At 39.3% G+C, this 6680-nt stretch overlaps 1 long non-coding RNA gene across 1 annotated transcript; it reads left to right on the forward strand.

Moving 5' to 3' along the window:
• Window positions 1-954: 954 nt before the first annotated feature.
• LOC311432489 lies at window positions 955-6174 on the forward strand. The gene is made up of 4 exons (XR_014690079.1): window positions 955-1136; window positions 2924-2974; window positions 3552-4132; window positions 6014-6174. It is a non-coding gene; the product is annotated as an uncharacterized lncRNA (long non-coding RNA).
• The last annotated feature ends 506 nt before the right edge of the window (window positions 6175-6680 follow it).

A 6680-nucleotide genomic window follows, 5' to 3' on the forward strand; every position in this document is an offset into this window, starting at 1 on the left:
AAAGAAGCCTGATAAAATGATCCTAAGTGCTACTCCAAAGAAAACACTTCATCCCATGGTCTGACTGTACAGTCTGCTACGTAGCATGAGAAATTTGCAGCACTGTATCAGACAAGAGATATAGAATACAGTTTTACTATGTTGCATATTTGTGAAAATTTTCTATGGCCTTTCCTCTCTTTCTGCAGAAACTCCTGCTGAGACTCCTGCAAATAAATGTTGTGCCCTTCAAATCTTATCATCTTTGTGTTCTTTTAAAGCTGAAACTACTCTGGAAGCTGATAGAGTAGAGCTTTGTAGCTGGGAGATTGATCAAAAATGTGTCCAGTACTTGGGGACTGATCCTGTGGTGCAGCACTGTCCAAAAGTTCTGTATCCAAGGATACCTTTTTTCCTTCTTTGGAAGTCTCCCTTCTTCACAGAAATCCTCTCTGCCACAGAAGTTTTAAAGGAGGAGACATGGTATAGCAAAAGATTGTGTAGAGCAGCCCAGTGTTTTGTCTGTTCTTGGAGATTTCATGCCTTGCCTGTGGTTCTTGAAGGAAATAAATACAAAGACTCCATGTCTTGAAGGCCCTTTTTCTGGTTCTCAGTTCAGCCACAGACTTTCATTTTGACTTTTGGCAGATGGCATTGTCTCTGTTAAACAGCAGTTTCCCATTTATACAACATGGCTGCTATGTGGGGAATGGGCAACCTTTCCATCAGAGAGTGCCAGAATGTATTTTCCTTCCTGAAATTAAGCATAGCAATGGAAACAGGGCCTGCTTGGGGTGATTCTGCCTCTCAGATGGAATATATGGCTCCTTCCTACTAAGAGATTCCAGTTCTTGTTTCCCACAAGAGTGTCAGGCCTTGCATACCAGAAGCTGAAAGGCACTTCCAGATGCTCCTGCTTCGATTCCCCTGAGCCCCTGCCAGTAAGCAACTCCCCAAAACTTCCCATGAAGCCTCAGTGACATTGTTTTCAGCCATGCTGGCATTCCTGTATTTGCATGGTAGCACTAAGAAAATGTATAAATAAATACATATAAATGAGAGAAAAGGATAATTGCTCCTTTGGGGAACTTTACCCAGGGAAAAACAAGACAAGATTTCAGTGGCTGATCTTGCATCATATTCTGCTCATATACAAAGTAGGTATAATTTAGCAGGTCTGTATATCTGTCTGAACTGAAGAGAGCTATTGCTTCTAAAATAAATTTTACTTTTAAGTAGTGTTGGTCACATCAAATCCTATGTCAATAATAGCTAGCCAACTGTCATGAAATTTTGAAACCTGGTAAAAAAGAGAACCTTTCAAAATTGGTTGTCAGTAAAATCACTGGAGAAAAAAATAATGCATGTCAATAAAGACTTTAAGATACTTTAAGAGAAAGAAAAAAAAGAGGATTTTTCCTTTACTCTGTTTTACTCTGGACTGGAATCAGATTTTAATATGTAATTTGGATTTATGGGCTTTTTTGATAGTTTGTACTACAGATTTGACACAAACCAGCCATGCAGTGTATTATTGTAAAGAGAAGTGGGAGTCCAAAATGGCTTTGCAAATGTTATTGTCTGGAATGGGGGAGTACTTTTTACTGTGTTATCTGTATTTATTGTGATTTTATTTTCTGAAGTTTTATTAAGAAAAAAAAAAAGGGAGAGCTAGTGAGAAACAGACTAACAATTTTCTGCCTAGTAAAAGGGTTGGTTTTGTTGTTGATGGAATCTCTGGGCCAGGATCTTCTCTCATGCTTCTGTAAATAGATCAGCCAAGCTCAATGGAGAAGCACTGATGTAAAGTGCAGATCTTTTATGTACTGTCATGTGCTGCTCCTCCCTCCCACCACATTTTCTTATTATAGAGCCAAGAATTTAAAGAAATTTTTAAATGCTGTACAATAATAATTACATTTTGCTTTTGTGTACTTGCTTTCAAGATCTTTACATTCTTTCTGTGGCAGTTTCCACTTTATCGCAGGGAAGATCTCATAGAAAGATCAAGGATGTTTTTCAGATATGTCTAGAGGATTTGAGAGCAAAATTTCTAAGGCAAGTGTAGTGGCTACTCACCTCTCCTGCTATTAGGAATTACAAATCTTTTTTTGAGGAAGGTTTTCTCTCCCAGACATGAATGCCAAGAAGTCTTTCCCTTCCTTCATAGTAAACTCTTTTATGGCTGTCAAAATGAGGCAGCAGCATTCCTAGAATGGTAAATATTACAGATGCTTTAATGATGCATTTAAAATTTGCAAGCCAGGTGAAACCTGAAAAATTTTGTGTCTACAAGCAAACTGGCCTTGGGAACAGGTTGCAGATTACCTCACACAGCAAATCAGAAAACTCAAGAACATGCTCAGAAGGATACAGTTACTTATCCAATGTCCAAATCCAAGTCACTAGTAGAATAAAGAAAAATAATTCTGGACTCTTGCTTCCAGATGACCATATGGCTTGCCAGCTTTATATATAGCAATAACATACTGTTAGAGGGAAGTCAAATCTCAGTATGAAACAACAGCATCAGAAAACATTTTTCTTTCATTGCTCAGGTAGGGTCCAAGCTACTAAAATATGGAAATAAAAAGCTAAAAGAACCCCCAAATCACATGTTCATTCCCATACTTTCACCTGGGTTAGAAGTAGGATACAAATGTGCCACAAACAGAAACTAAAATTTGGCTTATCAATTCTCGATCCAATTATTTGCATATGCATTGTGCAATTGTACATCAATTTTATTCAGTCTACATCAGTTTTAGCCAGTACAGGTACTAAAAAAGTACCTTTGTTGTGTTGGCTTACATCTAAATTGCAGAAAATTCACATAGCTCTTCTTAATTCTTTCAAATAGGCTAAGAAATATTTGTCTCTTTTTCTTTTATCATGATCCTTCCTGACTGGTAACTATGGGTTTCTTGTGTATGTGTTGTCTTAGTTTTCAAAAAGCATTGTCTGTTTTGTGCTGATGGCGAAACCATCTCAGAAGGTGAGCACATAGTCTCAGGTGGGATATTCTTGCTGTCCTCCTTATACACACCTAAAAAAATCTTTTCAAACTCCATCTACTTTCCTGTCAGTTGTAACATCCCTCCCTACCCCCTATTCCCAACATCAGTGTCCTAATTTCCTCCCTGACTGATTGCATGAGTCTTTTTTTCCTTCTGCTGCTGTTGTTGCTGTCATTGTTACCCTTGTTCTTTGGGGAAGTTTGCTGCAGTTCAGTTAAGCATCCTGAAGCCAAAGAAAAATGTGATAGAAAGTTACAACTACTGGGAGGGATTCAGTGGGGACATCTGCTGACAATTCTGTTAGGTCAACAGCCGATGGTGTTGACAGCCTGATAGTCCTAAAATTTAGAAAACTACAACACTGGAAAACTGGCAACTCAGGCTGCCAGAAATCTGAGGGTCACTTGTCATAACAAAGGCACACACAATGCCTGATCTGTCAGGGTAAAAACTGAGCCTCGAAGGTACCAAATACCTTTGCTTGCTGTTAGGTGAATAGCAAATTGCAAATGATTAATTTGCAAATGGACTTGCCCTGGATTTTTCCCTCTTCAGGGATCTGCTTGGTAGTGTACTGTGGGACAAAGCCCTGGAGGGAAGAGGTGCACAAAAATCTGGTCAATATTCAGACTCAGGAGTGATGCATCCCAACAAATAAGAAATTGGGTAAAAATGCCAGGAGGGCTGCATGGACGAACAAAGTGCTTCTGGACAAACAAACAGGAAAAGAAGTCCTATAGAGAGAAGAAGCAAGGACAGAGAGCATGACAGGGAAACAGAGACATTGTCTGAGCAGCCTGGTATCAGGGTAGGAAAGACAAAGCCCTGCTGGAGTTAAATTTAGCCAGGAACATCAAGGACAACAAGAAAGGCTTCAATACATACATCAGTGATAAAAAGGAAGGCTAGGGAAATTGTGAGCCCTCTCCAGAAGGAAGAGGGAGACCTGGTCACCTGGGATACAGAAGAGGCTGAGGTACTCAATGACTTTCTTGCTTCAGTCTTCATTGACATCAGGTCCAGCCACATAGGCTGGGACTCAGAAGGCAAAGACAGGGACTGGAAGAATGATGAACCACCCACTGTAGGAGAAGATCAGGTTCAAGACCTGAAGGTGCATAAGTCCATGGGACCTGGTGAGTTACATCCATGGGTCCTGAAGGGGGGAGGACCTGAGTGCGATAAAATAGGATTCCTGAGGGGATCCAGTATGAGGTGTACCTGCCCATGGCAGGGGGTTGGAACTAGATGATCTTTAAGGTCCCTTCCAACACAAACCATTCTATGATTCTATGAATTAAAAAATCAGCCGAATAAAGCATTGAGCAACCTGACCTTAGCTGGCCATTTTTTAAAGCAAGCTGTTGGACCAGATGGCCTCCAAGAGGTCCTTTCCAACTTCTGTTATAATATGGCTGTGTTCACCAGGTGGAATTCTTAATCCAGTGATGACCTTATAGAAATCCTTGTGGCGAACACATTTTATACTTTTATACAAAGTTAAAAAGAAACTAAAATTAAGTTAATAGCTGAAGCTAATGACCAGTTAGTGGAATCTCTTAATAAATATATGTTATATGGAGAACAAAAGGAAACAAAACCACAAGAAGCTTAAGCAAACATACAAAGCTCTAAATTATTTTCAAAGCATAAAAGATTTTTAGGGAACTCCAAATATCCCATGCCAATGAAGAAATAATGTCACTGAAAAGTTTTCTTCCAAAAACATCAAAGTGGGATTATTTGGCATTTTACATTTCAAAATGTGAAGTATGAATTAGAATTCAGTTTTTCAGTCTTCAAAGATACATTGTTTGAAATGGAACTGAGTTCCATTTTTTTTTCATCTGCATCTAATCCATAATGGCAGAAATAATCTATAAATGGAAGAGGTAGAATAAAGTTTTCTTACGACAGAATAGTTGGCTAGATAATTTTGGCAGGGATCTCTGAAACGGGTAGCACCATAAACCTTTAGAGGTGTACTGGGTGAGGTAGTAGAGATAGAGCAGTGCACACTTTCCAAGTAGTGTCGTGCCCTCCCTTATGGCCAGGTGAGGTTCACTTTGTTCACTATTTATTGTAGCTACTTTGTTCACTATTTATTGTAGCCACTTATTACCTTTTAAATCTCTGGCCTTCGAGTGATATTTGTCAGGTATATCCTCTGCCAGAAGGTCACATTTTGTGGGTTGTGAACGCAGATTCTGCTATTTTGATGTACAAAATACAGATTATGTAAAAACACTGCACCACTTTAAACAATACTCACTTCCTTCTGCTATCGTTTATTCTTATCTTTTTTTTTTTTTTTTTTTTTTTTTGATTTAATCTCTGTGGATAATTGTATAATCTGAGATTGAAGGCCAATTAGTTTCTATTTATGCTGCCTCTGAGCTTTTATTTTTCAGTTCTTGCTGAAATATACTTCTGCTCCCTGCATGATTGCTGGGGTAGTTTAGATTTCAGAATGGACTGCTCCCAGCAGAGTCCTAAAAAGACCTCAGGGCCCAACTATTTATAACATCCCTCACTTCTGCGTGAGGTGGCATATGCAGGACCTCAGCTGATCCATGGGACAGACTACTTTGGAATGGCTGAATGAAGACTACAGATGGGTCTGCTTTTATTAACAAATGCAAAGGGGATCACTTACAGTTTGCAATAAAGTGTCAGTTACAACTCTCCATGGCTCCTGCTTTTTCAGTATTGTTGGTATGACCATGTCTCCTTCCTGCAGAGGGACATTAGGCTCTTTATGGCTGCCGCTGGAAATATCGAAAAGCCATATACTGGCAAAATCCAGTTATACACCATGTCAGAATTGTAGAAAGCATGTCATGCTTGGGAGACAGTCATTGGATAGGGGGTTCTTCACAAAAATCTCCTACCTCTGTAATCTTCAAGGTATCTTTGGAGCCAACCCAATCGCTCAACATTACAGCCTGTTAAATCCCAAGAGTGACTTGTTACCAGAAATTCATAAAAAAGCATTAAAAAAAAGCTTTCCTATATAGGACTCAGGAAATCGTTAAAAGGAAGAAGGACCTTTCCTCGGGCTGCACCAGCTGAAGATCTGATTAAGAGCTGCATAAAACAGGGAGTGAGGCTGCAGGAGTGCTCTTACTCTTTTGTGCTACTACTTTGGATGAATAAAGCATGTCTTGTTGCAAGCCCAGCTGACTGTAAACAGCTCATCTGTATGTTTGGGTATCTGGTGTGTGTGTGTGTACATCTACACGTAATGCAGAGAAACACAGAAGGAGAGTTCATGCTGGAATAGCTGAAGTGCTGATAGAAATTGGAAAGCTAGTGTGTATAAGGGACATTAGCTACACTGGCACAAAAATCTAAAGCAATCTCAGACCAAAAGGTCAGTACTATGTCTAAAAACGTTAAGTACCTTCTAGCACGAATGGCTGCTCCTGCAGATGCTTTTTTTTTTTTTCTATCTTTGTTTAAAAGGAATATGATGCACTAAAGAACATTTTTTTTTTTCTTGCAGTAAGAAAAATACTCTGACGAAGAAAATAGGGTCATGCTTCCATTCAGACTGCCTAATGACATAAGATAATGTTCGAATTCAGATCAATGATCCTTGGTCTGAATTAAGCAGAAAAAAGGCTTTTACCCTTGATGTCTCACCCTCAAAGTGAGCAGCCAAATCAACTATGTACTAACCAG

Source organism: Aythya ferina (genome assembly GCF_964211825.1).
Source record: "Aythya ferina genome assembly, chromosome: 2".
Lineage (NCBI taxonomy): Eukaryota > Metazoa > Chordata > Aves > Anseriformes > Anatidae > Aythya > Aythya ferina.